The sequence below is a fragment of the Panulirus ornatus genome, chromosome 1 (genome assembly GCF_036320965.1).
Source record: "Panulirus ornatus isolate Po-2019 chromosome 1, ASM3632096v1, whole genome shotgun sequence".
NCBI classification, from domain to species: Eukaryota; Metazoa; Arthropoda; class Malacostraca; order Decapoda; family Palinuridae; genus Panulirus; species Panulirus ornatus.
This window is the reverse complement of record NC_092224.1, coordinates 69,210,952-69,236,149: the sequence shown is the minus strand read 5'-3', so window position 1 is coordinate 69,236,149 and position 25,198 is coordinate 69,210,952. Positions and strand designations below refer to the sequence as shown.

General features: G+C 47.5%; 1 protein-coding gene across 2 annotated transcripts in view; it reads right to left on the bottom strand.

Moving 5' to 3' along the window:
• Asator (tau-tubulin kinase asator) overlaps positions 1 to 25,198 on the bottom strand; it is a 595,476-nt gene that overhangs the window by 529,257 nt on the left and 41,021 nt on the right. The window contains exon 1 of one of the 2 annotated variants that reach the window (XM_071663303.1): positions 22,920 to 23,030. The exons of the other annotated variant lie outside the window; for it this stretch is intronic. The gene's annotated coding sequence lies outside the window, so the exon portion shown is untranslated. Of the gene's footprint in view, positions 1 to 22,919; positions 23,031 to 25,198 lie in introns of those variants that run through there. 2 annotated transcript variants of the gene reach the window in all.

Genomic DNA, 25,198 nt, shown 5'->3' with positions numbered 1-25,198 from the left:
GAAGCTATGCTTTGTGACCACGGCTGCTCCTCCGGGTCGACCTCAAGCCCGGCCAAGTGTGATCGGCGATGCTGAGGACCCTGGCACTCACAACATTGTAGTGCGAAGATCATTAAGTTCGAGCGGTGATTCTGCTTGATGCAGCTGTTCTCGCTGAGGATAAATTAACACCAGAGGACATCACGGCAGATGGATGATAAGAGTGATACCATCCTTTCGGCTCTCAGAAATTCAGTACTATGGTCTTCTGCTCAAAAAGGAAACTGAAATTTCTTGCTACATCTGATCAGCCAACACACAACATTCCACCCCAGTATAACACATACTTCCAGACTCCTCCAGCGTCGGTGGGTGACATAAGACTCGATCAATAAGACATTGCAGAGCTTCCGTGGATGATTGCGACTCATCTTGTTCGTGGAGTTGGTGATGGCCTCCGTCGAGGTGATCAAATGGTGAAACTCCAATAAGCTTCTCAGGGACCATTATATAATGCATCAGCCACTCATTCCCGGACTCTCTGAGGGAAAGATATGGTTCATTGACACCGTGATGGTTGCAGACTGGTGATAGGTTCTCAAGTCTAAACAAAGCCGTAAAGTCTTCATTCGTGTTATTGGCATCAATCATCTCATTCCTGGCTAAGATACGAGCCATTGCTGACGTCATGAGAGCGCGTATTCCCTTCCTCATACTAAGAAAAGGCACGAAAATGCCTGGTGCTCTCCAGGTGTCACTCAGCACTCATGGCAAAAGTGGAACGCTCCACTGAAACATCGGAAACCAAGATAGAGACAGAGGCAGTTTCCACACCCTCTTCATCAAGACTACCGTCAACAATCCTTTGATGATTCGACGGAACTACTTCCACAATAAACCGAGCAGAAATAAGGCGTCGTAATGAATGGTTCAGCCGACACATCGAGGGCTAAACCAGATGTCAGGTTTGTGAGATATGTTGACCAGCGGCGGAAAGGTTGAAGAAAGGACTACCAGTCCGCGAAGTGGTCACACCCGGCAAGAGAGAGGCTCCCTGGAAGCAGTCAGATCTATAGAAGTTCAAAGGCACTGGTGTGGATACCAGGAATCTCAATGGCATCTCTGTCGATGGAGCTTGAACTCAAAATCTAAAGATGTTATAAAGTACCATCATGATGACGTAGCTTCTGTCTAATTTACGGTTTGACGCAAAATCTTACTACTCCCGTCTCCACAACCCTTAATCTCTATGACATAGAGACTAAGAACCCTCAACCTCTATGACACAGAGATTAAGGGTTGTGGAACCTTTCTCGATCTCCTGCAACAAGCTTTAACCCTTTTCAGTGACATCTCGCGGAGGATGGACGTGTAGGATATGCGAGTCGTTGCACAATGCACGGGAGCCAGAGGAACGGAAGCAGCTTGTAATGACGATCAAATCCCGGCGGTGGCCATCGTCCAGGGCTGTTACAGCAATCTGTGAGGATCCCACGAGCCACCAGATACTGACGGGCGATGTGTGTGAACCAGGCTCAACCCCCGGCAGTTCTGGGTAAGCCAGATGGTGCCCTGCTGGCCAACTGTGTACGGTTACAGACGTTCCTCACGACCACCATCTGAAGAACATTGAAAATCCGTGATCCCATAACCGGATACCCGGAGACTAGTGGTATGGATTTCAGTCTCAGCGATTTGGGATTGATGAACATGAAACGACTGTGCTCACGGCCGAATGATCTATATTCAATTTGTGCTTCCAGTATGCAAATGAATTTCACCATCAAGTCTAGCGTCTAGTGGATGATGATGATGATGATGATGATGATGATGATTCTGAATATGATGATGTACTTCAAGAGATATGCCAACCTGTGCCATTTACTTCCCCACCTAGTGGACACACCAGTAACGGGCCCGACTGAAAACTACAGTGAAGAAACAAAAAAGATGTTTACCCACTTGTCACTGATCGACTGAATCAGGAAATATCTTTTTATTCTAGTGATTCAGAAAACTCTGAAAGGAACACTGCTATCCGAGTCCAAGATACTACTCCAACTGTGATGTAGACACGACTACTTTGATGATCGTGTCTTGCAGAGAACTGTTCAAAGTGTATAAGATGGAATGGAAAGGTCTCGCACATTTTGTACATGAGTCACGACTTAACAGACTTCTGCCTCTATACCAGAGCCTGTACACCAGCGATGACAATGTTGCTATGGAACAGCACTTTGTCAACCCAACATTCTGCTATGATTTGAATCACAAAGCTTAGGCTCATATGAGAAGCACTGGAGCTTCTAAGGCTATTAAGCGCTCTTAATACAGATTAAAATATTTCATCTTAGAAATTCATAAAAAAAAAAACATACATATACACCATTCTGCTCGGGCAATTGTTCGAAGTGTCTCGACCGCATCTTGCAACTGCTGACTGGATACAAGTATCATTGCAACAATTGCAACCAGCGTTGCGAATGCCTCCAGGCGGTGCTCACTCTCCCGTGCACTGGTGTGTCTCGCGAGAGAACCTTCTCGTAAATGAAGTTCGTCCAGAATCGGCTACGTTCACCGCTTCGTCTGGAGTCCATCTTGAGGCCATACTATTTTTTTTCTCTCAGTCGAAATTGATTTGCTGAAGGAAATTAACTATGAGGCAGTTTACAAGGGAAAAATGCCGATGTTTCATTCATTTCCCCAAGAGAACTACGAAAAATAATTTTTGTCTAATTCTACCTCAATTTTAATACAGTTGTCCCTGAAAAGACTATACAGGATCTCCTAGCAAGATGATACAAACTGCAGGACCCCCGAGTGACGTAGAACGAGTATTCCAGGACTACCATGCGATACAGGACACGTATTCCAGGACGCCTTTAATGATACATGACACATACTTAAAGTAACACGAGAAACACACTGAAGGATCTCCAAGCGATACAAGACGCCAACTACAGTACCCCATAGTACATGTACAACCCAGAGTACATGTACAGCCTACTGTAACATCTAGTACTCGTAACACCTACGCAACATCCTAGGGTCTATAGAACTCCTTCCTTCATCGACGTTGCTTTCAGGGGAACATCCGACTCCACAGCTTAATCTGAGGGCAGAGCGTTGCACCTCTCCTCTGTCGACCTGTCTGTGGCCCAACCCGCAGGCCTGCGTCCTCTCCACACAACCCAGTTGCTCAGCGAGTATTCCAGCGTCTTCAAACAAGCGGTTCATTACGCCTCTTAACACACAGTAACCAAGAAGTTCAGGATTGAAATGTTTGCCCTGTTTCCTGGCACTGTACCTGTGGCACCATTCGATTTTCAGGGATGATACTCTGGTCTCTAATGCCCGTCATGCCAGTAAGGGGTTGGGTCTGGAGTAGAGAAAGGGAACGAAGTCTTACAGGATTTCCCATACGCAAGTCGATGACTAAAGCCTTTCCTCAACGTGCGTAGCAGAGGAGAGTGTCAGTGTATGTAGTCCTTCCCAGTACGTCCAGAAATGTGTAGTTCTTCCCTAGTACGTCCAGAAATGTGTAGTCCTTCCCAGTACGTCCAGAAATGTGTAGTTCTTCCTAGTACGTCCAGAAATGTGTAGTCTTTCCCAGTACGTCCAGAAATGTGTAGTCCTTCCCAGTACGTCCAGAAATGTGTAGTTCTTCCTAGTACGTCCAGAAATGTGTAGTCTTCCCAGTACGTCCAGAAATGTGTAGTCCTTCCCAGTACGTCCAGAAATGTGTAGTCCTTCCCAGTACGTCCAGAAATGTGTAGTCTTCCCAGTACGTCCAGAAATGTGTAGTCCTTCCCAGTACGTCCAGAAATGTGTAGTCCTTCCAGTACGTCCAGAAATGTGGAGTCCTTCCAGTACGTCAGAAATGTGTAGTCCTTCCCAGTAACGTCCAGAAATGTGTAGTCCTTCCCAGTAACGTCCAGAAATGTGTAGTCTTCCAGTACGTCCAGAAATGTGGAGTCCTTCCAGTACGTCCAGAAATGTGTAGTCTTCCAGTACGTCCAAATATGTGTAGTTCTTCCAGTACGTCCAGAAATGTGGAGTCCTTCCAGTACGTCAGAAATGTGTAGTCCTTCCAGTACGTCCAGAAATGTGTAGTCCTTCCCAGTAACGTCCAGAAATGTGTAGTTCTTCCAGTACGTCCAGAAATGTGGAGTCCTTCCCAGTACGTCCAGAAATGTGGAGTCCTTCCCAGTACGTCAGAAATGTGTAGTCTTCCAGTACGTCCAGAAATGTGGAGTCCTTCCCAGTACGTCAGAAATGTGTAGTCCTTCCCAGTAACGTCCAGAAATGTGTAGTCTTCCAGTACGTCCAGAAATGTGTAGTCCTTCCAGTACGTCCAGAAATGTGTAGTTCTTCCAGTACGTCCAGAAATGTGTAGTTCTTCCTAGTACGTCCAGAAATGTGGAGTCCTTCCCAGTACGTCAGAAATGTGTAGTCCTTCCCAGTAACGTCCAGAAATGTGTAGTCCTTCCAGTACGTCCAGAAATGTGGAGTCCTTCCCAGTACGTCCAGAAATGTGGAGTCCTTCCCAGTACGTCCAGAAATGTGTAGTCTTCCAGTACGTCCAGAAATGTGTAGTCCTTCCAGTACGTCAGAAATGTGTAGTCCTTCCCAGTACGTCAGAAATGTGTAGTCTTCCAGTACGTCCAGAAATGTGGAGTCCTTCCAGTACGTCCAAATATGTGTAGTTCTTCCAGTACGTCCAAATATGTGTAGTTCTTCCAGTACGTCCAGAAATGTGGAGTCCTTCCCAGTACGTCAGAAATGTGTAGTCCTTCCCAGTAACGTCCAGAAATGTGGAGTCCTTCCAGTACGTCAGAAATGTGTAGTCCTTCCCAGTAACGTCCAGAAATGTGTAGTCCTTCCCAGTAACGTCCAGAAATGTGTAGTCCTTCCAGTACGTCCAAATATGTGTAGTTCTTCCCAGTACGTCCAAATATGTGTAGTTCTTCCAGTACGTCCAGAAATGTGGAGTCCTTCCCAGTACGTCCAGAAATGTGGAGTCCTTCCAGTACGTCCAGAAATGTGGAGTCCTTCCCAGTACGTCCAGAAATGTGGAGTCCTTCCCAGTACGTCCAGAAATGTGTAGTTCTTCCCAGTACGTCCAGAAATGTGCAGTCCTTCCCAGTACGTCAGAAATGTGTAGTCCTTCCAGTACGTCAGAAATGTGTAGTCTTCCAGTACGTCCAGAAATGTGTAGTCTTTCCAGTACGTCCAGAAATGTGTAGTCCTTCCAGTACGTCAGAAATGTGTAGTTCTTCCAGTACGTCCAGAAATGTGTAGTCCTTCCAGTACGTCAGAAATGTGTAGTCCTTCCCAGTAACGTCCAGAAATGTGTAGTCTTTCCAGTACGTCCAAATATGTGTAGTTCTTCCAGTACGTCCAGAAATGTGGAGTCCTTCCAGTACGTCAGAAATGTGTAGTCCTTCCCAGTACGTCAGAAATGTGTAGTCCTTCCCAGTAACGTCCAGAAATGTGGAGTCCTTCCCAGTACGTCCAGAAATGTGGAGTCCTTCCCAGTACGTCAGAAATGTGTAGTCCTTCCCAGTACGTCAGAAATGTGTAGTCTTCCAGTACGTCCAGAAATGTGTAGTTCTTCCAGTACGTCCAGAAATGTGTAGTCTTTCCAGTACGTCCAGAAATGTGTAGTCCTTCCCAGTACGTCAGAAATGTGTAGTCCTTCCCAGTAACGTCCAGAAATGTGTAGTCCTTCCAGTACGTCAGAAATGTGTAGTCCTTCCCAGTAACGTCCAGAAATGTGTAGTCCTTCCCAGTACGTCAGAAATGTGTAGTCCTTCCCAGTAACGTCCAGAAATGTGTAGTCCTTCCAGTACGTCAGAAATGTGTAGTCTTCCAGTACGTCCAGAAATGTGTAGTTCTTCCAGTACGTCCAGAAATGTGTAGTTCTTCCAGTACGTCCAAATATGTGTAGTTCTTCCAGTACGTCCAAATATGTGTAGTTCTTCCAGTACGTCCAAATATGTGTAGTTCTTCCAGTACGTCCAGAAATGTGTAGTCTTCCAGTACGTCCAAATATGTGTAGTTCTTCCAGTACGTCCAAATATGTGTAGTTCTTCCAGTACGTCCAGAAATGTGGAGTCCTTCCAGTACGTCCAGAAATGTGGAGTCCTTCCAGTACGTCCAGAAATGTGGAGTCCTTCCCAGTACGTCAGAAATGTGTAGTTCTTCCAGTACGTCCAGAAATGTGTAGTCCTTCCAGTACGTCAGAAATGTGTAGTTCTTCCTAGTACGTCCAGAAATGTGTAGTCTTTCCAGTACGTCCAGAAATGTGTAGTTCTTCCAGTACGTCCAGAAATGTGTAGTCCTTCCCAGTACGTCCAAATATGTGTAGTTCTTCCCAGTACGTCCAGAAATGTGTAGTCCTTCCCAGTACGTCCAGAAATGTGTAGTTCTTCCCAGTACGTCCAGAAATGTGTAGTCCTTCCCAGTACGTCAGAAATGTGTAGTCCTTCCCAGTACGTCAGAAATGTGTAGTCCTTCCCAGTAACGTCCAGAAATGTGGAGTCCTTCCAGTACGTCAGAAATGTGTAGTCCTTCCCAGTACGTCCAGAAATGTGTAGTCTTTCCAGTACGTCCAGAATGTGTAGTCTTTCCAGTACGTCCAGAAATGTGTAGTCCTTCCCAGTACGGTCCAGAAATGTGTAGTTCTTCCTAGTACGTCCAGAAATGTGTAGTTCTTCCCAGTACGTCCAGAAATGTGTAGTCCTTCCCAGTAACGTCCAGAAATGTGGAGTCCTTCCCAGTACGTCCAGAAATGTGGAGTCCTTCCAGTACGTCCAAATATGTGTAGTTCTTCCAGTACGTCCAGAAATGTGGAGTCCTTCCCAGTACGTCAGAAATGTGTAGTCCTTCCAGTACGTCAGAAATGTGTAGTCTTCCAGTACGTCCAGAAATGTGTAGTCTTTCCAGTACGTCCAGAAATGTGTAGTTCTTCCCAGTACGTCAGAAATGTGTAGTCCTTCCAGTACGTCCAGAAATGTGGAGTCCTTCCCAGTACGTCCAGAAATGTGGAGTCCTTCCCAGTACGTCCAGAAATGTGTAGTCTTCCAGTACGTCCAGAAATGTGTAGTCTTTCCAGTACGTCCAGAAATGTGGAGTCCTTCCCAGTACGTCAGAAATGTGTAGTCCTTCCAGTACGTCAGAAATGTGTAGTCTTCCAGTACGTCCAGAAATGTGTAGTCCTTCCAGTACGTCAGAAATGTGTAGTCTTCCAGTACGTCCAGAAATGTGTAGTTCTTCCAGTACGTCCAAATATGTGTAGTTCTTCCAGTACGTCCAGAAATGTGTAGTTCTTCCCAGTACGTCCAGAATGTGTAGTCTTCCAGTACGTCCAGAAATGTGTAGTCCTTCCAGTACGTCAGAAATGTGTAGTCTTCCAGTACGTCCAGAAATGTGGAGTCCTTCCCAGTACGTCAGAAATGTGTAGTCCTTCCAGTACGTCAGAAATGTGTAGTCCTTCCAGTACGTCCAGAAATGTGGAGTCCTTCCCAGTACGTCAGAAATGTGTAGTCCTTCCCAGTACGGTCCAGAAATGTGTAGTCCTTCCAGTACGTCAGAAATGTGTAGTCCTTCCAGTACGTCAGAAATGTGTAGTTCTTCCTAGTACGTCCAGAAATGTGGAGTCCTTCCAGTACGTCAGAAATGTGTAGTCTTCCAGTACGTCCAGAAATGTGGAGTCCTTCCAGTACGTCAGAAATGTGTAGTCTTCCAGTACGTCCAAATATGTGTAGTTCTTCCAGTACGTCCAGAAATGTGTAGTCCTTCCCAGTACGTCAGAAATGTGTAGTCCTTCCCAGTACGGTCCAGAAATGTGTAGTTCTTCCAGTACGTCCAAATATGTGTAGTTCTTCCAGTACGTCCAGAAATGTGTAGTCCTTCCCAGTACGGTCCAGAAATGTGTAGTCCTTCCCAGTACGGTCCAGAAATGTGTAGTCCTTCCCAGTACGGTCCAGAAATGTGTAGTTCTTCCTAGTACGTCCAGAAATGTGTAGTCCTTCCCAGTACGGTCCAGAAATGTGTAGTCTTTCCAGTACGTCCAGAAATGTGGAGTCCTTCCCAGTACGTCAGAAATGTGTAGTCCTTCCAGTACGTCCAGAAATGTGGAGTCCTTCCAGTACGTCAGAAATGTGTAGTCCTTCCAGTACGTCAGAAATGTGTAGTCCTTCCCAGTAACGTCCAGAAATGTGGAGTCCTTCCCAGTACGTCCAGAAATGTGGAGTCCTTCCCAGTACGTCAGAAATGTGTAGTCTTCCAGTACGTCCAGAATGTGTAGTCTTTCCAGTACGTCCAGAAATGTGTAGTCTTTCCAGTACGTCCAGAAATGTGTAGTCCTTCCAGTACGTCAGAAATGTGTAGTCTTCCAGTACGTCCAGAAATGTGGAGTCCTTCCAGTACGTCCAGAAATGTGGAGTCCTTCCCAGTACGTCAGAAATGTGTAGTTCTTCCCAGTACGTCAGAAATGTGTAGTCCTTCCCAGTAACGTCCAGAAATGTGGAGTCCTTCCAGTACGTCAGAAATGTGTAGTTCTTCCAGTACGTCCAGAAATGTGTAGTCTTCCAGTACGTCCAGAAATGTGTAGTCCTTCCAGTACGTCAGAAATGTGTAGTCCTTCCCAGTACGTCAGAAATGTGTAGTTCTTCCAGTACGTCCAGAAATGTGGAGTCCTTCCCAGTACGTCAGAAATGTGTAGTCCTTCCCAGTAACGTCCAGAAATGTGGAGTCCTTCCAGTACGTCAGAAATGTGTAGTTCTTCCAGTACGTCCAAATATGTGTAGTTCTTCCAGTACGTCCAGAAATGTGGAGTCCTTCCCAGTACGTCAGAAATGTGTAGTCCTTCCAGTACGTCCAAATATGTGTAGTTCTTCCAGTACGTCCAGAAATGTGGAGTCCTTCCCAGTACGTCAGAAATGTGTAGTCCTTCCCAGTAACGTCCAGAAATGTGTAGTCCTTCCCAGTACGTCCAGAAATGTGGAGTCCTTCCAGTACGTCAGAAATGTGTAGTCCTTCCCAGTACGTCAGAAATGTGTAGTCCTTCCAGTACGTCCAGAAATGTGTAGTCCTTCCAGTACGTCAGAAATGTGTAGTCTTTCCAGTACGTCCAGAAATGTGTAGTCCTTCCAGTACGTCCAAATATGTGTAGTTCTTCCCAGTACGTCAGAAATGTGTAGTCTTCCAGTACGTCCAAATATGTGTAGTTCTTCCTAGTACGTCCAGAAATGTGGAGTCCTTCCCAGTACGTCCAGAAATGTGGAGTCCTTCCCAGTACGTCCAGAAATGTGGAGTCCTTCCCAGTACGTCCAGAAATGTGGAGTCCTTCCCAGTACGTCAGAAATGTGTAGTTCTTCCAGTACGTCCAGAAATGTGGAGTCCTTCCCAGTACGTCCAGAAATGTGGAGTCCTTCCCAGTACGGTCCAGAAATGTGTAGTTCTTCCAGTACGTCCAGAAATGTGTAGTTCTTCCAGTACGTCCAGAATGGGGGGGGTTCTTCAGTGCCTTCTGTGGGAGACCTCTTCTTCATCATTGCACTGCTAGAGAAGCACCTTCTTATTGAACGCTTCCTGAATGTCGTCTCCATTTCTTTCTCGGGGGTACAAAGATGGAGACGTTTCCCCCTCGTAGCATTCTCGTGATATCTTCTTACTCAACGCCTTGCAGGGAGAGAGAGAGAGAGAGAGAGAGAGAGAGAGAGAGAGAGAGAGTCTACCCCCTCAAGGCTTCCTCAAAGTAACGGTTCAGTACGTGTGTTGTGCAAGTACTCAGTCTGTACTACCCACCGTGGTACTGCTGGTGCAGTGCAAAGTGCCAGTTCTATTGTTGTCAATGCGGAAGTAATTCCTCCCGGTACGGGATGTTGTACAAACTTAGCTGCCTCTATGGTGGGCAGAGCAAACTTAGCTGCCTCTATGGTGGGCAGAACAAACTTAGCTGCCTCTATGGTGGGCAGAACACTCTTAGCTGCCTCTATGGTGGGCAGAACAAACTTAGCTGCCTCTATGGTGGGCAGAACAAACTTAGCTGCCTCTATGGTGGGCAGAACACTCTTAGCTGCCTCTATGGTGGCAGAACAAACTTAGCTGCCTCATGGTGGGCAGAACAAACTTAGCTGCCTCTATGTGGGCAGAACACTCTTAGCTGCCTCTATGGTGGGCAGAACAAACTTAGCTGCCTCTATGGTGGGCAGAACAAACTTAGCTGCCTCATGGTGGGCAGAACACTCTTAGCTGCCTCTATGGTGGCAGAACACTCTTAGCTGCCTCTATGGTGGGCAAACAAACTTAGCTGCCTCTATGGTGGCAGAACTGCCTCTATGGTGGGCAGAACAAACTTAGCTGCCTCTATGGTGGGCAGAACACTCTTAGCTGCCTCTATGGTGGGCAGAACAAACTTAGCTGCCTCTATGGTGGGCAGAACAAACTTAGCTGCCTCTATGGTGGGCAGAACACTCTTAGCTGCCCCTATGGTGGGCAGAACACTCTTAGCTGCCTCTATGGTGGGCAGAACAAACTTAGCTGCCTCTATGGTGGGCAGAACACTCTTAGCTGCCTCTATGGTGGGCAGAACACTCTTAGCTGCCTCTATGGTGGGCAGAACAAACTTAGCTGCCTCTATGGTGGGAAGAGATAAAAAGTGGATGAATGCACTACTGATGCGGTTGTATAGGTGGATAACTGTCCTGCTGGAGTTTGTATACTCGGAGTACATGTGGATGACTGTATCGCTGGCTTGTGAGTGTACAGGTGGATGACTGTACTAATTTGGGTGAACAGGTGGATGACTATCCTGCTGGTGTGAGCTTACAAATGGATGACTGTACTCCTGGTGTGGAAGAACAGATGGATGAACCTATTAATGTTGCTAGCTGTAGAGGCGGATGAGATCGCATTGTACAAGTGAATGATTCTGTCAATCAAATAAATACGTAAATCACAGTGTATTGGATGTAGGTCAACCGTTCGGCTCAAAATACACAGTTGAGGCACTGCAGATATTACAGACGTGAGAGACCATGCCACTCGTAAACCAATCATATCAGAGCTTAAGATCAGGGTTAGATGTGTATTGATACACGTTAGATAAGCATATGGGTGGTGAGGTACATCTAGGTCAGGGGAACAGATACACAGCGATGTTTCCAGGGTAAACAGTGTGGTTTATACATTGTGACCTTGATGGACCATTACTGATGAAATGTTACAGTAATACAGGAGCTGACACACCACACAGACTAACAGTGACATGCCACATAGCCTAACCAACAAGAACTGAGCTGTTCACTTACATAGCTAGCGATGCACTTGTTCATACATTGTTCATAACTTTTACAATGGTAGGTGTAGAACTGTTCTTATTATCTGTCAGTAAGAACTCGGGTAGGATCAAGTCGAATGTGGTGACAAACTGTACAGCTGGTGTGGATGCACACATGGATGATTCTATTATTGGTGTGGTTCCATAGGTGGATGAATGTACAGCTAGTGTGGCTACATAGGTGGATGACTGTGCAGCTGGTGTAAGTTAAAAGCGAATTAATATATTGCTGGTGTGGGTGTACGCATGGATTATTGTACTGCGTATGTAGATGTACAGGTGGATGACTCTAATGCATGTTTCAGTGTACAGGTGCATGAGTGTAATGATGGTGTGGGTGTACAAGTGGCTGACTATAATGATGGTGTGGGGCGCACATGTGGATAACTACTCTGCTGATGTAGGTGCACAACTCTACTACTGGTGTGGGTGTACAGGTGGATGATTGTGCTACTGGTGTGGGTGTACAGGTGGATGACTGTGCTACTACTGTGGGTGTACAGGTGGATGATTGTGCTACTGATGTGGGTGTACAGGTGGATGATTGTGTTACTACTGTGGTTGTACAGGTCGATGATTGTGCTACCATTGTGGGTGTACAGGTGGATGACAGTACTGCTGGTGTGGTTGTATAGGTCGATGATCGAGCTATTGGTGTGTACATACATGTGGATGACTCCATTTCTATACTAGTAGATGACTGTACTACTAGAGTGGGTGCAAAGGTGACTGTTATGGGTTGTATGGTTGTACAAGTGGATGACTGTGCTGCTGATGTAGGTGTACATATGGAAGACTGTACTGCTGGTGTGGGTGTTTGGGTGGATGATTGTAATGCGAGAGTGGGTGTAAAGCTAAGCAAGTGTACTGTACAGGTGGTGGATTATATTGCTCGTGTACGTGCACAGGTGGATGACTGAACTGCTTGTGTAAGTATATAGATGCATGACTGCACTGCTTGTGTGGGTGGGTGGAAAGACGATTATACAGGTCTGTGGGTGTACAGGCGGATGACTGTGATGCTGTTGCTGTTGTACAGGTGGATGAGTATACTGCTAGTGTGGCTGTACAGGTGGATGACTGTACTACAGGTGTAAGCGTCCAGGTGGATGACTGTACTACAGGTGTGAGCGTCCAGGTGGATGACTGTACTACAGGTGTGAGCGTCCAGGTGGATGACTGTACTACAGGTGTGAGCGTCCAGGTGGATGACTGTACAATAGGTGTGAGCGTCCAGGTGGATGACTGTACTACAGGTGTGAGCGTCCAGGTGGATGAGTGTACTACTGGAGTGAGCGTCCAGGTGGATGACTGTACTACAGGTGTGAGCGTCCAGGTGGATGACTGTACTACAGGTGTGAGCGTCCAGGTGGATGACTGTACTACAGGTGTGAGCGTCCAGGTGGATGACTGTACTACAGGTGTGAGCGTCCAGGTGGATGACTGTACTACAGGTGTGAGCGTCCAGGTGGATGACTGTACTACAGGTGTGAGCGTCCAGGTGGATGACTGTACTACAGGTGTGAGCGTCCAGGTGGATGACTGTACTACAGGTGTGAGCGTCCAGGTGGATGACTGTACTACAGGTGTGAGCGTCCAGGTGGATGACTGTACTACAGGTGTGAGCGTCCAGGTGGATGACTGTACTACAGGTGTGAGCGTCCAGGTGGATGACTGTACTACAGGTGTGAGCGTCCAGGTGGATGACTGTACTACAGGTGTGAGCGTCCAGGTGGATGACTGTACTACAGGTGTGAGCGTCCAGGTGGATGACTGTACTACAGGTGTGAGCGTCCAGGTGGATGACTGTACTACAGGTGTGAGCGTCCAGGTGGATGACTGTACTACAGGTGTGAGCGTCCAGGTGGATGACTGTACTACAGGTGTGAGCGTCCAGGTGGATGACTGTACTACAGGTGTGAGCGTCCAGGTGGATGACTGTACTACAGGTGTGAGCGTCCAGGTGGATGACTGTACTACAGGTGTGAGCGTCCAGGTGGATGACTGTACTACAGGTGTGAGCGTCCAGGTGGATGACTGTACTACAGGTGTGAGCGTCCAGGTGGATGACTGTACTACAGGTGTGAGCGTCCAGGTGGATGACTGTACTACAGGTGTGAGCGTCCAGGTGGATGACTGTACTACAGGTGTGAGCGTCCAGGTGGATGACTGTACTACAGGTGTGAGCGTCCAGGTGGATGACTGTACTACAGGTGTGAGCGTCCAGGTGGATGACTGTACTACAGGTGTGAGCGTCCAGGTGGATGACTGTACTACAGGTGTGAGCGTCCAGGTGGATGACTGTACTACAGGTGTGAGCGTCCAGGTGGATGACTGTACTACAGGTGTGAGCGTCCAGGTGGATGACTGTACTACAGGTGTGAGCGTCCAGGTGGATGACTGTACTACAGGTGTGAGCGTCCAGGTGGATGACTGTACTACAGGTGTGAGCGTCCAGGTGGATGACTGTACTACAGGTGTGAGCGTCCAGGTGGATGACTGTACTACAGGTGTGAGCGTCCAGGTGGATGACTGTACTACAGGTGTGAGCGTCCAGGTGGATGACTGTACTACAGGTGTGAGCGTCCAGGTGGATGACTGTACTACAGGTGTGAGCGTCCAGGTGGATGACTGTACTACAGGTGTGAGCGTCCAGGTGGATGACTGTACTACAGGTGTGAGCGTCCAGGTGGATGACTGTACTACAGGTGTGAGCGTCCAGGTGGATGACTGTACTACAGGTGTGAGCGTCCAGGTGGATGACTGTACTACAGGTGTGAGCGTCCAGGTGGATGACTGTACTACAGGTGTGAGCGTCCAGGTGGATGACTGTACTACAGGTGTGAGCGTCCAGGTGGATGACTGTACTACAGGTGTGAGCGTCCAGGTGGATGACTGTACTACAGGTGTGAGCGTCCAGGTGGATGACTGTACTACAGGTGTGAGCGTCCAGGTGGATGACTGTACTACAGGTGTGAGCGTCCAGGTGGATGACTGTACTACAGGTGTGAGCGTCCAGGTGGATGACTGTACTACAGGTGTGAGCGTCCAGGTGGATGACTGTACTACAGGTGTGAGCGTCCAGGTGGATGACTGTACTACAGGTGTGAGCGTCCAGGTGGATGACTGTACTACAGGTGTGAGCGTCCAGGTGGATGACTGTACTACAGGTGTGAGCGTCCAGGTGGATGACTGTACTACAGGTGTGAGCGTCCAGGTGGATGACTGTACTACAGGTGTGAGCGTCCAGGTGGATGACTGTACTACAGGTGTGAGCGTCCAGGTGGATGACTGTACTACAGGTGTGAGCGTCCAGGTGGATGACTGTACTACAGGTGTGAGCGTCCAGGTGGATGACTGTACTACAGGTGTGAGCGTCCAGGTGGATGACTGTACTACAGGTGTGAGCGTCCAGGTGGATGACTGTACTACAGGTGTGAGCGTCCAGGTGGATGACTGTACTACAGGTGTGAGCGTCCAGGTGGATGACTGTACTACAGGTGTGAGCGTCCAGGTGGATGACTGTACTACAGGTGTGAGCGTCCAGGTGGATGACTGTACTACAGGTGTGAGCGTCCAGGTGGATGACTGTACTACAGGTGTGAGCGTCCAGGTGGATGACTGTACTACAGGTGTGAGCGTCCAGGTGGATGACTGTACTACAGGTGTGAGCGTCCAGGTGGATGACTGTACTACAGGTGTGAGCGTCCAGGTGGATGACTGTACTACAGGTGTGAGCGTCCAGGTGGATGACTGTACTACAGGTGTGAGCGTCCAGGTGGATGACTGTACTACAGGTGTGAGCGTCCAGGTGGATGACTGTACTACAGGTGTGAGCGTCCAGGTGGATGACTGTACTACAGGTGTGAGCGTCCAGGTGGATGACTGTACTACAGGTGTGAGCGTCCAGGTGGATGACTGTACTACAGGTGTGAGCGTCCAGGTGGATGACTGTACTACAGGTGTGAGCGTCCAGGTGGATGACTGTACTACAGGTGTGAGCGTCCAGGTGGATGACTGTACTACAGGTGTGAGCGTCCAGGTGGATGACTGTACTACAGGTGTGAGCGTCCAGGTGGATGACTGTACTACAGGTGTGAGCGTCCAGGTGGATGACTGTACTACAGGTGTGAGCGTCCAGGTGGATGACTGTACTACAGGTGTGAGCGTCCAGGTGGATGACTGTACTACAGGTGTGAGCGTCCAGGTGGATGACTGTACTACAGGTGTGAGCGTCCAGGTGGATGACTGTACTACAGGTGTGAGCGTCCAGGTGGATGACTGTACTACAGGTGTGAGCGTCCAGGTGGATGACTGTACTACAGGTGTGAGCGTCCAGGTGGATGACTGTACTACAGGTGTGAGCGTCCAGGTGGATGACTGTACTACAGGTGTGAGCGTCCAGGTGGATGACTGTACTACAGGTGTGAGCGTCCAGGTGGATGACTGTACTACAGGTGTGAGCGTCCAGGTGGATGACTGTACTACAGGTGTGAGCGTCCAGGTGGATGACTGTACTACAGGTGTGAGCGTCCAGGTGGATGACTGTACTACAGGTGTGAGCGTCCAGGTGGATGACTGTACTACAGGTGTGAGCGTCCAGGTGGATGACTGTACTACAGGTGTGAGCGTCCAGGTGGATGACTGTACTACAGGTGTGAGCGTCCAGGTGGATGACTGTACTACAGGTGTGAGCGTCCAGGTGGATGACTGTACTACAGGTGTGAGCGTCCAGGTGGATGACTGTACTACAGGTGTGAGCGTCCAGGTGGATGACTGTACTACAGGTGTGAGCGTCCAGGTGGATGACTGTACTACAGGTGTGAGCGTCCAGGTGGATGACTGTACTACAGGTGTGAGCGTCCAGGTGGATGACTGTACTACAGGTGTGAGCGTCCAGGTGGATGACTGTACTACAGGTGTGAGCGTCCAGGTGGATGACTGTACTACAGGTGTGAGCGTCCAGGTGGATGACTGTACTACAGGTGTGAGCGTCCAGGTGGATGACTGTACTACAGGTGTGAGCGTCCAGGTGGATGACTGTACTACAGGTGTGAGCGTCCAGGTGGATGACTGTACTACAGGTGTGAGCGTCCAGGTGGATGACTGTACTACAGGTGTGAGCGTCCAGGTGGATGACTGTACTACAGGTGTGAGCGTCCAGGTGGATGACTGTACTACAGGTGTGAGCGTCCAGGTGGATGACTGTACTACAGGTGTGAGCGTCCAGGTGGATGACTGTACTACAGGTGTGAGCGTCCAGGTGGATGCAACCTGGACCTCCACCACTTATAAAAAGTGCAACCTGGACCTTCCACCACTTATAAAAAGTGCAACCTGGACTTCCACACTCATAGTGTTTCTTGCATTTCCAACCCCCACACTTTACGTCCATTCGTCGAGTGAGATCAGATGTCCCCCTCCACGTCTACACACACAATACTCTCACTGTGTCCTATCCTCAAGTCATTCCTCATGCAACCTCACCCAGTATCTGGTCAGTTCCCTCACTACGTCTATCCATCCTCCTCCGTCATCTAACCTTCTACTGTCCTGCTATGTATATCCCACAACACTTACCCATCCACCTCTCTCTAATGACATCTTCCAAATCACACCAACATTCTCACAACCTTCACTATCACATTAAATATACCTAGAAACTCTACAAAGAAATACGAAGGATAATAAAGTCATATAAAGACTCTACTATAGTGATTAGAGAAGACCTTGGCAAACGAGAAATATGGACAAAAGACTTAATACATGAAATATGATATTGAGAAACAGTAGGTGCTTGATCCTGCTACAGAAAACAAGGGTTCAGTGTATCATCCTAACAAAAACAGAATAAGTACTGAGAACTTGGTGTGTTTGAGGAAGATCATACGAGTGCTGATATCCACTTACTTAAAACTGAGGCAACATTGTATAAAAATCTGAATTATAGCCAACTGAGCATTTGGATTTATCTCTAAAAGTGTGAGCTTTAACAAAGCAAATGTCACACTAAAGCTCCATCCCTCTCTCTCTCTCTCTAGTGAAAGACTTCAACATGATAATAACAGCGTACCTCTGGCAACACTGATACAGGTTTTACATATATATATATATATATATATATATATATATATATATATATATATATATATATATATATATATATATAAACATGAACTTTCTGGAAGGCATACGAACGACGATGACAAAAAGATGAATATCCGGCATTAAATATCTTTGCTATATGAGTGGAAACACGAAACCAATTGCATGTGTATTCCCTGGCAAGACGTACAGTGAGGGATGGTGTGACGGAGGCATACAAGTGGGTGTGTGTGGGATAAATAAAGCAGATATCAATATACTACTCAGAGGGTCCACTTTAAAGAGAGACATCTCGCATTTATGGTTTCTAAAGCACATCAAATTTAGATCTAATAAATATACAGAAATAGCGATGGTTTGTACACACAAATGTGGATGAGTGGGATATGTTGCTGAACTGGATAGTAAGTGCGAAAACTATTGAGAGTTTCAAGCTTAGTCTCGATGTGTACACTGAGTGAAGGTGGGAGGGTGTTTACAGGAGCAGCCTAGCCCGGACCGTTAACAGGCCTAGCACAATATCCCTCCATTATGTTCTCATTCTCTCGATCCTCCTAATTCAAACTATACTACCCATATCATCCATCCTCCTCTACTGCTCTTGTCTGTCGCCTGACTGCCATACACCACCTTAGGGTCGAGTCTTTCCCCATGAAAGATGCTCGTCTTCACCACAGCTTTCAGTTCAATCCAGCCTTTCTCACTTGCCCTCACCCTCACTATCCATCTTCAGCTTACCACTGCCATCATGACGAGTCTCTCTACTCCCACACACTACCATCTGCCACAACTCCCAGATCTTCACCATGCAATCTGATCTTACAGCCTGACCTTCTAATCCCTTTCACAAACTAATGTGTTATCATACTTCGCATTCAGTGTCATCCTTCTTCATAAGCCATATAACCAGCCTAGTATTGTGTCCAGCACATCACCATCCGCATATAACAACTGCACGGGACTTCCATTCAGGTTATTAATGGTTAAACATCACACCAACAACCACCCCACCTCACTCTCACCATCACGTGTAATACACCATCCATTGGGGCAAAAGAATTACCATGTTGCCCTCACATAACCCTAAGAAACTTCCCTTAATATCAGAGCACTTATCTATCGTCTTCACCTGCACTACTTTCATTATCAACAGTTCGTAATAACATCTAACAGCCTTCCATACACTACTCTGAACTACCCAGGGTGCTTGCCCAGTCACCTCATCATCCTATGCCTCTCCTAAATCTATAAATGTTACACACTTTTGCCTCCATTAAGTTTCTCCACTATTAGAGTGTAAACATCTGGTCTCTATCCATTCTTCCTCTCTTGAACCCACCTCGTCCCTGAGCAACTATGGGTTTCATCAATCCATTCCACACAGTCAGCCACCACCCCTACCACACGTCTGGCCAACACATACTGCTGCTGCCTTCGTCCACACACCAAGCGCTTCAACCATTCCTCCTTCCCTCCCAGACGAACTTACCTCATCCACTCCTGCTCGTCTCACCCACCAACGACTCAATACACCCAGATTATCCAATCTTCAATTCCACTTTTCTAAACTTTATGGTTGACGTAAAGTGGAAACAAAAAGATAAGAAAAACTGCAGGAAAAGTCAAATCTGTCCTAGAAATGCGATGGAACATCAGATATCACATTTCATTGACTGCACCTTGACACACTGCATAAACCTTATTGCCATCAACCACCACTTTTAGATAAACCTGCAACGTATTCCATTTTCTTTCTTATTTTTTTTTCTTTTTCAGTCCTATGAATAAATTGGCACAAATTGGTTGGTCGACATTACGTAGTTAGCAGGACACTGTTACCTCTGATGGTCAACAGAATTTTCACTGCCTCACAGTCCTGTGGCTTGAGGGTTCAAACTGGCCACTTTATTTAACATACAACACATTAAGTCGTCTGGTGACTTAACTCTTTGTCTGTTGCTCAAACTCGTGCACCTTGACCTTCTGGGCACGACGGTACGACCCTTGAACACGACCTTACGACATCGTATAGTGCTCAGAGGCCACACCTTCCGTGTCTGAAAGTCGTACCGTCGTGCCTAAGAGTCGTACCGTCGTGCCCAAGAGTCGTAACGTCGTGCTTAAGAAGGTACGGTAACAGAAGTGTATTAAGAACAGGACGGTCGTATCAATGACGTGTTGGCCTAACGTACACCATACCATGGCTGAGTGACTGGGTAGAGCCACATCAACTTCCCTCGGGCATTTTCAGCAAGCAGGGGCGTCAAGGGAAGACGCGAAATCTACAACAGAAATGTGGGATCTTACGTCGTGGCGAGGGTGATACAAGCGGTGCGCTGAGGTGAGAGGCTGTGCCTGTGTTTACGGTGGCTGACCTGACAACGAGGCTGCCTCTCCCCCCCCCCCCCAGGCACACAGCACCCCCCCACTCCCCCCTCCTTAACAACCCAGTATCCGCCCCCTCAACCCCCCCCCCCCCCCCCACTGCATACCAGCCGGACACGAGACACTCGGCTCCTCCCCGGGAAAGCCCAAACCATCACACCAACTTTCATACTCCCTCCTCCCCCAACGTCTCCCCCCCTCTCTCCAGCGATGGCTGACCAAACGAGAGGATTCGTCATCCACGTTCAACTCGACACCCAGGGTGTGTTATGACCAGAGGATATGTGCGAGTAGTTCCACACATTGGCTGGGCCTCATCCACCCTTAGAAAATGAGCAATATATATATATATATATATATATATATATATATATATATATATATATATATATATATATATATATCCTTCATTTACCTTGAGGGTGTCATGGCATAAGCGTGTATGACAATCTATATTGGTCAGGCGGCCTCCACACACCCTATATAGGGGTGTAAACACCATCTCATGACTGGCAGACACAGGAGACGTGTCAACAGGACCAGACAGTGGCTGCTGTTTGCTTCCTCCTGCCAGGGCACGTCTCATCGTAAATGCCAAAAGAAATAAATGTTTTGTGGATCAACGAAGAGGTTTAAAGCCTCTTATTTTACAGGCAGTCCCTTCTTTAACGCCCTTCCTTGGGTTCAAGCAGCTTTTAACTGTGATTCTGGTCGAATTCCAATAGTGTTACGATATTCTCTTTTGTCTTGGCAACGCGCTGCCGCTGGCCAGCCACCTCTCTCTCGTCAATACAGCGATGGCAAGCAAGTGCCTCGAGTTTCTTAACACAGGATCCCTCAGCAGAAACACGAATACACAATATTCATGACGAAATAAAACCACAATTATTTTTTTCTTTCACAAACTATGTACGATTTTCTTCTCTAATGTTTACAAGAGAATACCAGGGCGAATATTTCCAAGAAGATTACCCACACCAGCCACAGTACAACTGTGCAGTACTAATGTGAACACCCTGGTGAACCAACCAACCAAGCCCCGCACCCTAGACATGAACACACTGGGGGTAAGGTGGGCTATATGTGGTGGTGATCTCGGGTAAGGCCAAGCTACGGGAAGTACTGTGGTATACTGAGGTATGTCACATACCCCAGCCTTCCTTACCCCTATCCCCTCCCTTACTCTACTGCCCTCAGAGTGTGAGGCTGTAGGCTGGTGTACCTCTACCCCTTAAGCACTAGGGTACATCTCCCTTCAACACGACAGTGCAACCCTTATGCACGACCGTACGGCCTTTGACCCTTAAGGGTTTGGGCGAAGGCCCAGGCCATCATGACAAAGAATCATACGATCATGCTCAAGGGCTGTGATGTCAGACTCAAGGTCCGAATCGGAGTGCTCAAGGGCCTGTGGCGTCAGGCTCAAGGATCGTACCGTCGTGCTCAGGATCGTAACGTTAACAACCAGTGTTACACAATACATACTCTTGGACACCCCACCCTAACGCCAGGAGGGCCTGCCCACCTCCACAACACACATTATCAACCTCGTCTGCAATCCCAGTCGAGAGCGCGTTTCTCCATAGCAGCGGAGTTCACACAATACACTACAACATAACTATCCTTAATATATATATATATATATATATATATATATATATATATATATATATATATATAAACTCCATTAATATCACATGGAAACGTTCCTTTAAAAGCAGGTACCCATCCCCATTCTCTTTAGGTCTTATGACACAAGTGGACACGTCATAGTAGACACTGCGGTAATCCCCCCCTCCTCTGGATGGCCACATACCAGGCTACCGTCCATCCCTCAGGGGACGACACCCAGCTACCGTCATCACCTCGCCACCAGGAACACACACACACACACACACAACCTAGAAATGTGATTAATTACCCGGGACTTGTGGCCTCCAGCTAGTGGCCCGCGACCCCCCCCCCCCCCTATCCCCAGGACGAGACGGCGGAAGCGCATTATACAGGGGACCTTTTGAGACCTTATTGCTGCAGACCACGAGGGTCTACCCTTCAACAGACTCTCCCTTGAGCAAGGCGTTACGACCCTTGGATAATATGGTCTCGGTTCTTTACTGAACCCTTACAGGGTGACATCAAAGGCCAAGTACAAGGGTCATACCGTCTCGCTCAAGGGTACAACACACATTAACGGACAGGGGTTTAGGTTATCACAATAACGCCGACGTCTTAAGTGATACACGGTATTGCTCCCTGGCTCTCCAGGCTGCCCTTAGGTCCTGCAGCAGCAGCGGCAATCCCTCAGCCCAGCACAACACACGCGGGCAGGGCCCCCCCAAGTTCCCAGCGGGGTGGGGGGTTCGGGGCAGAGCTGGGAGTGTCTGTCAGCTGGCCCGCCGATCGATTCACGTTTAGATCCACGTTACGGTCCGGTGTGCTTCTCTGTCCTTGTTCTTCTTTATCGTTTCGTCTAGAACAAAGACCACTATCGATCTTGTTCTCCGCGAGCTAATTCTAAACGCGATCGGATGGATGCAGCTGTGTGGAGAACACTCCGGGCCAGGATCTGTGGCCAGGATCGAGGATCGTCGGTCCAGCCGGTGGAACACGCTTGACATTGATTTCTGTAGGGCAGTGGCTCTTTCCCTACCTCTGCCACAATTTGGTTCCGCCAGCAGCTGTATGGGTTGAAGTTACGAGAGTTGCTCGATTCCCGCGCTACCTAGCAGACGATACGTGTAGCGCGTCGTCTGCTAGCCAAACCCGTACTAAAAATAACCCACCCACCACTGCCTGTTTTGCTTAAATAACGCTCACCCGCGATTTCTCCCGTTGTTTCCAGTCTAAGAACATACTTTTGACTGTAACCGTCTCGTTATGACGGCCACACATTCCTCATTCAACTATCAGGACTGCCGTCTGAGGTCCTGTCTAGACGTGATCGAGGCAGATCTGACGTTTGTCCCCCATTTATCGACCTCAGTCACAACATTATTTCCACACAAACAGCACTCTCGGAGGTCGGTTGTGGTATCGACGTGGCACAGTGTCCTCAGTTTGTGCACAAAATGCCTCCATAACGCCTTTAGATAGTGGAACTTACCTTCATATTACAGAGGGGATGAGTTGGAGCAACAACCCTACCACAGACCAGCAACCACTGCAGGGCGCTGACGGTGCCACCTAGCGGCCGCCTCGCCAACCACCACGCGCGCTACACTCAAATCCTCCACTAAAACGCTATCCCCCACGCACTCACTGTTCCATTTGACCAAACCATTACCAACCACACATATATTACACCGTTCAGTCAATATGTATCATTACTAGTCGTCGGGTAGACTCTTATGTACTTCATAATTCCACTATTCAAGTATACGTAAATACAGAGTTGATGATATTAGTGGGATCTGAAAAAAGCTGACTGATTCTCCTTTCTTAATCTGTGATACGATTTTTATTTTGTACAGTCTAACGGAATGAATATCACACGAATGATTCGAATATATTTTTGGAAAATACTACTGTGTCTATGTCACATAATGTCACACAGTTCATGAATGATAAATACTCGCTTGAATAATACTGTTGAATCATTGTACGGAGTGCTCAACTCTTCTGTGAAAATGAAGGTATATTATATATATATATACGTATATATATATATATATATATATATATATATATATATATATATAGATAGATATATATATAGATAGATAGATATTTTCACTTATTTCTAGACCTAACCATAAGCTTTCTCTTTCATGATACATCGTTCAATCCAAGCTTCGAGCAATTTGAAACGCTCTCTGGAATTGCTGTTGGGTGATTTCACGAACTGCATGTATGATCCGGGTCCCATATTCCCCCGGCGAACAGAGAGGTTACGGTCGATGGAAAAAAAAAAACTACAGAATCAACACAGCAGACCCATGGAACAAGTCGTCCAATGGGGACTTTGCCAGGAGGGGTGAGGTAGCCAAGCAAATCTACACACACGGTTATCGAACCACTTGTCTGGCGAGCCGTTGTTCGTGAACCGTCGCTGCTTCGAAGCACAGTGGCTCAGGGTAACACCACAGCCCAGCTGGAGGAGGGCTGGAGGAACGCTTTCAATCGTCGTAAATCAGAAGTATTTTTTTTTTTTTGCAACAAAGCTGACATTCACGACTTTTCAAAAGACAAAAAATGAGATTTAATTTTTTTCAAACATTTTGAGAGATGCAGTTTACATGCGTACATCCTGTGCTACTCAAGTTTCAAACCACACAAGAACAATTTGGTGGTCATTTCTTGGGGGAAAACGAGAGTAATGCCACTATTCGGTCTTGTGTGGGGGGTGTTTAACTGCGTGTTTGGGAACCCGATACATGTGAATATTCGTCTAATTTGTTCCTGGTACAGTATACCTGGGAATATTGCCTTGTTTACTTTCCTCGTGACAAGGTACTTGGGGGACACATCCATGAAGGGAAGGAAAATGGGGTATATGACCATCTGATCTTTACTAAGAGGGACAAGGAAGCCACTGGCCACAGCAGCGGCGACACGCGCAGCCAGTGAACACCTGCACGTGACGAACGAACACTTGCCCCACGTGCAGGTGCTTCTACACGTGCACGTAGTTCTGGGGGGGGGGGGTGAGGCAAGGGAACAGCGTCGGAGAGGGAAAGGTAAGGAAGGATTTGGGAGACGGAGCTGAGATCATTCTGAGACTTGTAGTGACTACACTGAGGCCAGCTGCTCCCAGCTGGGTAGAAGATGAGGGAACTGTACTCCTCTGTAATTACTTGGCATCCGACTCAGGCAACAGCACACTGGCCCTCAGCTCACAGAGCTTATGTACACAACGTTTCTCAGCGCATGTATTCAATCGTGCATGTACACACCTTTTCTCAGCTCACGAAGCCAGTCATTTTTGTGCACACCTTAAGTTGTCTCAGCTCATGTAGCTAATCATTCATGAGCACACCTTAACTTTTTCTCAGCTCACGAAGCCAATCGTTCATGTACGTACCTTTGAATTACTCTCAGCTCACAAGGACAACGTAGGTCGTGGGTGAAATCCTTGGGAGGCAGGTGCCTATTAGGTCTATATAGATGTTAGCTTCCCAACCAGTTGTGTAAACCACCTCTCTCTCTCTCTCTCTCTCTCTCTCTCTCTCTCTCTCTCTCTCTCTCTCTCTCTCTCTCTCTCTCTAAGTACTTCCTCCACCAGCAATCACACTGCTTGTGCTGGAGATTATCAATAATCTCAGCTCGACTCTCGCTACTCTCATCTCTCTCTTCACCAGTTGAAAACACACACACACTCAAAAAAGAGAGAAAAAAAAAAACAGGCAACGGGTCACCGTTGAAAACAGAAAATAAACAGGATAC